The 10,399-nt window shown below is 40.1% G+C and overlaps 1 protein-coding gene across 1 annotated transcript in view; it reads right to left on the bottom strand.

The window, feature by feature from the left end:
- Nucleotides 1–10,223, bottom strand: part of LIFR (leukemia inhibitory factor receptor alpha) — a 75,325-nt gene extending 65,102 nt beyond the window's left edge. The window contains exon 1 of the mRNA XM_012649495.1: nt 10,173–10,223. The gene's annotated coding sequence lies outside the window, so the exon portion shown is untranslated. The remainder of the gene's footprint in view (nt 1–10,172) is intronic.
- Nucleotides 10,224–10,399: the final 176 nt, after the last annotated feature.

Here is a 10,399-nt window from a genome sequence, read left to right on the forward strand (position 1 = left end):
TATTTTCTACTACTCAAATAAATATGGAACGAAATGATACAAACTTTATCAAAAGTCTTAATAATATTTAATTGTTTTGACACAATAACCCAATTTTAAGGAAAGAATGCAAAACTTACTGGAGAACATGGGAAAAAAAAAGTTTTATGCCTAAATACATTTACTGTAGCTTTAATTATGAGTTAAATAAGTTGAAAACAATGTAAATGCTCAAATAATGGTTCATCCAGAGAATGAAATGCTACACAGCCATCAACACATACTAAAAAGTTTTTAGTAATACGAGGAAACACCTCATGTAACATTACACGGAAAGGAGGGGAATAAAACTTAATATTCAGTGTGACCTTAACTATATGAAAAGAAAACGTGGGGGAAAAGATGGATAAGGAAATGTTGTACACCATTGTTTAAAGCTGGTGACTTGCAGCATGTCTTTAGATGTGTTTTGTTTGAACCACATGCTTAAACAAAACAAAAAACTTGAATTAGTTGCCAATATTCCAAATTAGAGTATTTAAAAATCAAAATGAAAATACTCATTCCATATCCCACAGGGCAACAATCAACTCTAGGTAAGAGCAGTCACCCCTTCAGAAGAACAAGTGTTCTATAGTTTTTCATAGTTCTCACCTTTCCTTATTGGTCCCCCAAATTGAGACAAGTTTTAGTTACCATTTACCACCTAGACTGTCACTGTTGCTATCCTGTAGTAAAGAAGAAAGTGAAATATTTCTGACTGTCTCTATCAAAAGCATAAAGATAAAAGGCAGACACACTTCAGCAATTTATGTGACCTCCACTGTCCCTGGAAGCATCCTGCGTTTTCGATCCCAGCAGTGCAGCCTGTGGAATGGATGAGTCTAGCACTTGCAGCTTTGACCATTTGTAAGTGAGCTGAAAAGTTCCAAAACAGAGTCATCTGTAATTTTATTGAAGTTGGCCTTCAGGAAAGAGTGAGCTGGCTAAGTCCTAAGTTTAGCCAGCCCAATGTCTGCACGTAACACAGCTTGGTTGCTCTCCATCTGCCTTTAGATACTTGGTATATCTCATTAAGAAATAAACAGTATTTCTTTATGAAAAATGATCCCCCACCCAATGAAAGAAAGCTAACTACTGGTTTTAGTAAGGGCCAGGGGAGTAAAGTGGTCCATGGAATGCAATGATATAAACAGAAAAAGGTGAGGCCAGGAGCAGGGGCTCACACCTGTAATTCCAGCCCTTTGGGAAGTTGAGATGGGAGGATTCCTGGAGGCCAGGAGTTCAGGACCAGCTTGGGCAACATGGAGAGACCCTTGTCTCTACAAAGAAATTTTTAAAATAGCTGGGTGTGGTGGTGCACACCTGTAGTCCTAGTTACTTGGGAGGCTGAGGCAGGAGGACTGTATGAGCCCAGGAGATCAAGAGGCTGCGGTGAGCTATGATCATGCCACTGCACTCCAGCATGGGCCACAGAGAGATCCCGTCTCTAAAATAAATAAAGAAAATGTTGACTTTGCTGTTGGTTCCAACCTGTGACATGACTAAACCTCCCATGAATTCTACAGAGTAACAAAAAACAATGATTCAAGAAATTGCCTTCTTTTATTTGGTTGTATGAGGGAAATAAAATGCAAGACTAGTATTTGTCAGGAAGGTTCCAGTACGTATCTTTCATGACTACTGAGGATCACTTTATATCAAAATATTTACTACTGTTGCCAACTTTAAACAATTGTTCCTAGATAAAACTAATTACAAAATGACTATAGTTTTGCATACTGTCAAATGGAACCATTATTTTAAACTACAGTCATGCCTGCTTAATGACTGTTCTGAAAAATGTGTCCTTAGGCAATTCTGTCACTATGTGAACATTCTAGAGCGTACTTACACAAACTTAGACAGTATAGCCTATTACTCGCCAAGGCTATATATTATAGTCTATTGCTCCTAGGCTACAAACTTGTACAGCACCTTACTGTACCGAATACCGCAGGCAACTGTAACACAATAGTAAGTATTTGTATATCTAAACATATCTAAACATAGAAAAGGTACAGTAAAAATATGGTATTATAATCTTATGGGACCACCATTGTATATGCCGTCCATTGTTGACCAAAATGTCATTGTGCAGTACATGACTGTACACGTTTTATTGCCCTTGTCTCTCAGTAAGATCATGTACCGAAATTTCTCAAGTGGGATATCCACAAATTCTCCGAATCCTAGATTTATTAGGAGGAATCCATTCTCAGTAATTTCACAAAAGATAATCTCAAAAAGGCATAAGGTCATACTTAAGGTAATAAAAGATTATCTTTCACAGAAAATATATAGTAGCAATTTTAAGTCTATTAGCCTAGAATATTCTCACAGTTGTATAAGTCATCATTAAGTCATCCATGAATCTCAACAAAGTAAAATAACCTAGTCTGTTCCTCATATACAGTAGTTTGTTGAATAAGCAGGAGGCAATGTTTGTGTTCACTGAAAAGTAACACGACAATGAAATTCCTTTTAAAATTGCAAGAGAGGAACTAAGGACTACTTGATATTTAACTGTGGTGACCATCTATTTATTGGGTGGGCCTCCTGGCTCTGAACTGCACTGGTCACTCCCCACATGTCGTTCAAAGGACGAAGGCATGTCTGTCTGGGGCACTGATGCACATATGATGCCTACCCAGTGCCTGGCAAAGAAAAGGCCCTCAGTGGCTACTGAATGAATGAATCGCATTTCATTCTAATGCCTCTATAAAAGGAAAGGAAAATCAGACCCTGACCTTCAAAAATTTATACAGCACTATTAAAGACAACAATAGAAAAAGAAAAAAAAAACCTTCGATTCAAAATAAAAGATACTGGCAATGGAAAGCATTTCAATTTTAAAGTACATAAAAACTCAACAAAATACTTTCCAGTGACCAGAAGCAACAAAATATTTCGTTAGAATGCTCTAAAATGCTTTTCATGACAGTTTGATAACTTATAAAACAAAACAATTCTGCTTATAAATCCTGTATTATTAGGAATTTAATACTGGCCTTAATCATATCAGATCGGTGAGGTCAAGGCAACATTTATTAAATACCACCTGCAGGCACCATGAACTGAGTATTATTATTCCCATTTTACAGATAAGGAAACACAGAACTTGCCCAAATTCACACCATCAGTAAATGGGAAATGGGATCTGATCCTAGTTCCCTAACCACATGGGACGCTTCATACGTTGGAAATTCAGGAAACTGAAAAGAGTAACAGTCAACTATAATTTCAACACACAAAGATAATCTCACCTAACATTTGGCCCATAATCTTCCTGGTATTTTCCTACATAATATGTAGACAATTATACACACACACAAACCCTCCAAACAAACAAATAAAAACTTAGATCAACTTACACATACTATTTTGCAATCTGCTTTTTCAGTTACTAATTCAGAGTATCTTTCTACATTAATAAATACTCCCCTACATCACTGTTAATAAATAAAATATACCACAATTCATTTAATCAAACTCCCTATTACTGAGCATTTAAATTGTTTCTAGTGTATAATGACTATAAGCAAAGTTATGAAATCATTTTTTCAAATTAGAGGGCTTTTTCTTTTTGCATATACATTTTTGTGGTGGTCACCAGACTCTGGAAGTGACTTTTTTCCTAACTTTAGAGAGCCTACCACCTGATTTTGATACACCCCACTAAATGGACTTCCCATCAAATTAAGAATCACTGTGGGAAGGAGAAAGGTACTGGCAGGAGTACGGTGACACATGCACCATGTGGGCGAGAGAACCACTGCTACGGATTGGTCTCTATACACATGCTGTATGGTTTTTCCTTAGTTTAAATTCCTAGCGGTGGAAATGCCTGACTAAGGGACAGGGCACATTTTTGAGGCTTTTGATGAGTAATACAAAATTGCCCTCCTGAAAAGTTATAAAAGTTGAAACACCCACCAGCAGCATTTGAAAAAGTGACAATTTCTAAAACCCTCCAGTTGGCCAGATTTGTTTTTCAACAATCAAATCCCTATATGGCCATAAGTTTTAAAAATAGAAAAAACTATTGATACAGCACATCTAGAAAAGCAGTGAACAAGTCAAACAACGAATGTTAGATTTCAAAGTATATGTTTTCAAATGCAAAATATAAAACTTAATGACACTAGATAGCAGTAGACTGAACTTAAAAGAATGACGATAAACTACTGCAATCAGATTCTGAAAGGTGCCAAGCTAGTAAGTAAAACAATGCACCTTCACTTACCTGTCTGGCTTAAGAGTTTGGGTTAAAATAGCAACATGCTCTATTCTTTAATAAGAAACTCAAGAAACTGCATATTCTTTCAAATATTATAAGTACTATCTTATACCTAATGTGGCAATCTGAAGTTCTTAAAATTCTTTTAGATATTCATTTACTCAGCAAATATCTGAAGGCTACTCTAGGCTGGGCTCAGTTCTAATGCAGGGACACAGTGGTGAACCCCACAAAGTTCCTGCCCTTGAGGAGCTGCTGTTCTGAGAGGATCTCAGAACCCTGCAGGTTAAGAGTCAGCAAATCATGGTTACAACGTCAGTAAGGAAATACCGGATTCTTAGGCAGATCATAACAACTCTGAATCTCTGTTTCTTTATCTGTGAACTGAAGAAGTTACCAGATGATCTGCGGGTCCTTCTGGCTCTCAATCAAATTCTACACTTTCTTTGGTTCTGTTTGAATGCTTGTTTTTCTATTACTGACAAGAGCTTTGCATTTTAAGCTCTATACAGTTCTTCCACAAGATCAGACCCAGGCTATCCCAAAACACCAATTTTACACCTACAGCAAAGTTTTGGTGATGCAGGCACCTTTAAGGAATAAACGTAGGACAAATTCCAATTAAATGAAGATTTATGCTTCCAATTTTAAATATTTCTTTGGAGAGTTTTCTACAATATTCTCATCTCTTTCACTTTTCTCTTGCACTAAACACTAAGGCATGAAACATGGAAACAGCTGGCGCCCTGTCCCCATGCAGCAGGCTTGGAGACCCACAGCCATGCCTTACTTCATGCGTTGGTGTTTACAGTGGCACTCGGATGCCCTCAGGATCTGCAGCCTGAAGTCCTGGTGGTGGATTCTCACCTCTCTCTGACTTACTTCCACTCCCAACTCAACAGGCACACACAATTCTGTTTGCAGTCTACAACTCACTGCCCCACTAGCATTTCTAACAGTAGAAATGGGAACCACTACTTCTGTCAACACTTGTTTTCCACCAGGTTTCTCTGCCACCATTTCAACTGTCCTTAGATTCAAGGTCCCCTTGGAGAAACCTGCTTTGGGAAGCAGTTAAAAGAAGGTATAATAAGGGGCCTCAGTGTCTCTAGGCACTCTCTAGGGAAGAGCCACACACTTTCAGCAAGTAATATCATCTCCTTGAGGCCTCTAAAAATACTGCCACTTAAAAATATAGATCCATGTTCTCAACTCTAGGCATACACAGTGATTCTAGTTCTTTCTCTGTGTCTGCCTCATAAGCCAGAAGAATGAGTAAGAGCCAAGATTTTCTCACCACCGCGCGAAAATACATGGCAAATTCACCCACCGTAAGTTTTTCCTCAGTTTCCAACATAAAACCATAAAACAGGATCTAACAAACCCAAAGCTTACTTGAGCAGCATCAACAGCAATGTACTACTAGGAAGAACATACACGTCGTCACTTTAGACAATGCAAGACAAACTTGGAATCCCTGCACTCTATAGTTCACAAAAGGAAATGGAAAGGAATTGATAACAGTACTCTAAGTCGAGCATCTAAGCCTCTAAATTTACCACAACCAGTATGTGCTTCTCCTATTTGCCTGAAGTGCTTTTGCTGCAAGTATCAGGACGAAAGGCCATAAGCCAGTTCACTTAAGACTGGGGAGCTAAAAGGAGTCCATCCTCTACATAGAGTTTGTACAGCACGTACGAGAAAAAGTTGGAAGATAAAATTATCTCAAGTGGAAACAACTTCTTATGTTCATGTATCGACCAATTAGAATAAGAAATTTAAAAGTTAAAAACCCATATTCTGAAAGATCACTAAAGTGATATCAAACAGGATCCCAAAAGTCATAGTCAAGTTTGGCAACAGATTCTTATTAGACATCTGTAACAATTACTTGGCATAAAACTTATTTCCCAAGCTTTCAATTAACATAAAGGAACATATATTTAGAATGACAAACAGATTAGAAGTTGGGAAGAGGAAATACCACAAGTTTCTAATACTCCCTACAACAATAGGGCATGCACACATTCGTCCTGTGGGAATAAAAGTACCTGCATGAAGTACATATATTTTATATGCTCATTAGTCTGTCATCTTCCCAAAATAATTAAAACATTCGAAATACCAAAAAAAGCACCTTTGAAATCTTATACTTATGCAAATGTCTACTTCACTGAAATAAAAGATGAAAATGCTAAATCTCTCAGAAATCACTATAATTTACTGAAAAAGGTGTGTTTTTAAGGTTCCATATTTGAATTTTACAGAAGAGCAATCAAGTGTAACTGATTTACAGCAATAATTTAACAAAAGCAATAATTTGAGAGAGTGTGTTAACAGTATTACAGATTTTATAATGCCAAGGGCCACAGCCAACCTGGAAAATTCAGATAAAAGCCTCCCGAACCTCAGTATTTTGACCAAAATTAGGAAGATTATTTCTCACACGCTCTAATTACTTATTCAATAACTCTTCACAGCCCCACTCTGTGACAGAGGCAGTGCCTGGTGCTATGGCTGCAATGGGGACAAGCAGGTCTGTGGCGCTTCCAGCCAATGGAGGAACTCCACCACCCACGTCTCTTCTCTACTGCTATAAACATTTCTTGACCTACACAACACACAGGGCACCAATCCCAGCCCCCTCTCTCTCCTGCCTGCTGCTTTCCCCTCCCCTTCACCATCAGTTACAGCGGCAGTGGTGGTCCTCTGTCCCTTAGGTGTGCAAGCGCAAGGCTCAGTCCCAGTTCAGGGCCTTGGCACTTACCCTTCCCTCTGCCTGAGCCACTCTTCCTCCAGATCTCCAAGAACACAGGCTTCTTCCCCCTCCTTCAACTCTCAGACCTCTCCACCCCAGAGAGGCCTCTCAGGCCACTCAGACTAAAACAGCAGACCCCACCCTGTCCCTCTGTTCCACAGCAACCCTGTTTCAGTACTTCTGCAGTACTATCACTGTCTGATATTATCTCCTTTATTGCTCTTTTGCTTTTTAACCATCTCCCCCACTTAGATGTGAACTCATTACAGTAGGATCTGTCCGTCCTACACACTGCTGTATTTTAGTCCCTAGAAAGTTTCCTGAAATATTTACAGATGCCCAATAAATACCTCTTTAAGAAACACAAACATAGACAATGTTAGCAGTTTTGTATCACAATGGCAGGAACCAAATAAAGGAAAAAGAGAACATCTTAAATGCTAAAAGATTTGATGAGTTTTTTTAAATATAGATTTTTTTTAAAAGATCATCATAGCTTCTTATACTAGTCTTAAAATACAACTCTCAAAAATAAGCACAATGGAAATACTAAAGCTCAACATTGGCTAATGTTCATACTTTATGATGTATTAGGCTCAATGTCTAGCATTAGCATTACTTCTACAATTTAATCTTTTTTAAAAGCATGCTGAGACCCCAATTTTTCATTTAAAAAAGGAGCCAAATATTTTTAAAAGCATCCTTCCCCTGAAGAGTTGTTACAAACTGTAAAGTTTGTAACCATGTTATACCAACACTAAAATAAGAGATGCTGGTGATAATTTGTGATAGGCGGGCATTTTAGTATCTAAGGGCAAACAAGTTTTATGAAACAAATTGCCCTCCTCTTCAATTTAATCAAAATTCAAGCCTTCTCTCCACATTCAAAATTATTTAAACTCTTAGGAATTTTTCCTACATATTGTTCTTAAAAACTTCTATCTGTTCCCTTTCTTTTGTGGAAACAAAGAGGTTAGTTGTTACTCAAGAAATATGACTTTAGTTACTGACCATCACAGCTCACACTCCACAGCAAAGATGCCAAAGATCCTTGTGGATCACTGTGAAGTTATATTAATATAAAAGCAAACGCTGTACACTGGGGAGAAGGCACATTTATTTCCTGGAATGTGATGTAAAGAAGCAAGTTACTACTGCCTTTGGGCCTTTGGGAATAACAGAAATCCACTTAAAAACCTCAAAAACTAATGCTTTACAACAATTTCATAGCAAAACATTAGAAACAACCTACATATATCCCAATAAAGAAGAGATTAAATAAATTATGGTTCATTCTTAATGGAGTACTCAGCAGCTGTTAGAGAATGAGGCAGGTCTCTTAGGGACTGATGGAGATTGCCATGATTTAGTACTCTGTGGGGGGAAAGCTGGTGCAGAACAGAGTATACAGTGGGTCCTCATCTGTGGAAAGACAAATAAAAACACATACAAAACGCTTATATGAGCACAGGCTGTGTCTAGAAAGATGTACGCACGGAGCCAGTAGCCCTGGTTCCTGGGGAGGGAACCGGGCGCTGTGGGACATGGTGGCAAAGAGTTAATGCTTTCTACTCTATACCTTTTTGTATCCACTGAATCTTCTGCTGTGTGAACGGACTGCCCATCCCACAAATTAATATGATAAATTTAACATAAGAATAATTTACACTATTACTAACATATTCATCAAGGATGACCATTCAGAAGCAAAAGTTTTCAAAAATCCCAAAAGTTTTGTTCCCTTCGACAGCAGAGTCCCTGATTCTTATTTCCCAGAAGAGACTCCAAGTCTCTACTAATGGGAGAGCTGCGCTTGTGATCTCACCTATTACAAAGCAAAGAAGCCTCAATTCAATTCTTGGAGAGGAAATAGCTGCTCAGTCCACCTTGAAAACATAGCTCGTATTTAAATGGAGCTTGTATCTCCCTAATGATGCCTCCAAATGAAGTTTCCCCCTAGCTATAAAACAGAAAGCATAAGAAACAAGTAAGAGAACAGTCTCATGTTTTTAAAAACACAGACTATACTTAGGTTTCCTTTCCTCTGCCAGGCTTAGACAAGAAACCCTCCGATAATAGTGAAATGTGATTTCAGATTTGTGGCAAAATAATCACTTAAGGGGAGGGGCACGTGACATTTGCACTGGGGGGGGAAACGCTTTAATGTTTTATTTGTGGAGGAGGAAGATTTGCTCCTTGTTAGTATAAATTTCGGCACCATTTTTAGACCCCTGACTAAATGATACTAGTAACTCACATTAATTTTACTCCAAGCAAATACTTCTTTAAATTAACAACAAATCTAAAAATGAACACAAACAAATCGGACGGCAAACTTTAAACTGAAACTTTTCTGGGGAAAAACGTATCTCAAAAGAACACATAAAAAGAAATACAAAGAACTCATTTCCATATAAACACCATTCAATAACAGTACATGCTTTACCAACATCTGACTGCATTAAACACACACATACAAAAAGGAACACAAAGATACCCAACTGCAAATAAAAGACCTCATATATTTTTGGTAGCGGAATGTGGGGCGCAGAATCCCATTATTCAAGCCCACACTTAAATTCAGAACACTTGATGTGCAGTTTTGTGTTAGAACTCATGATTCCACCTTTGTGCGTTTAGACAACACACCAGTAATGACATCTTTCACTTTGATGGTCAACACTTTAACCTTGGGTTTAATCGGTACAGTGCCTTCGGGTGCAAGTACATAGAATACAGGTAAGTCAGACGCACTATAAATACAGAAAGGACGAAGAACTGGTTTCAAGAAGAGTTGAGGCACAGAGGCACGAAATCACTTGGCAGATCGCATCTCCAAAGGAAAATAATTTTATAGCTCCTTCCCATCCCCCAGGTAACCTCTGGCCACAAAACTTACTGCCCTACGGGGGGCAGAAGTTCGCGGCGGGAGAGTGACCCCAGAACGCGCGCGGACAACGGCGCGACCCGGAACAGCGCTCCCCCGGGTCGGTCACTTGGGACGCTTCCCAGACCTCGGACCGGGACCGCCAGAGCGCTGCCCCCGCCCCGCCCGGGCCGCCGGGCGCTCGCGGCGACGCGCCCACGGGACCCCGCTCCAGGTTCCGCGCGCGGCTCCCATTCCGCGCGCCGCGCCCACCCGCCCCCGGCACTCACGGGCCGCTCCCGCGCCGCTATCTCGCCATTCCCTGCCGCCGGCTCGGCCGCCGCCCCGGGGCTGCCCCGAGCCCGCAGCCGCCCGGGGGCTGGAGCCGCCAAGGAGGGGGCCGGGCACAGCCCGCCGCCGCCGTCTCGGCTCCCCCGTCCCAGCCTGGGCTGCTCGAGGCGGCCGCGGGCCAGGGCCAGTGCGCTGCTCTCCGCGGACCCCGCGAGCCGCCGCCGCC

Source organism: Propithecus coquereli, unplaced genomic scaffold (assembly GCF_000956105.1).
Source record: "Propithecus coquereli isolate 6110/MARCELLA unplaced genomic scaffold, Pcoq_1.0 Scaffold110, whole genome shotgun sequence".
NCBI classification, from domain to species: domain Eukaryota; kingdom Metazoa; phylum Chordata; class Mammalia; order Primates; family Indriidae; genus Propithecus; species Propithecus coquereli.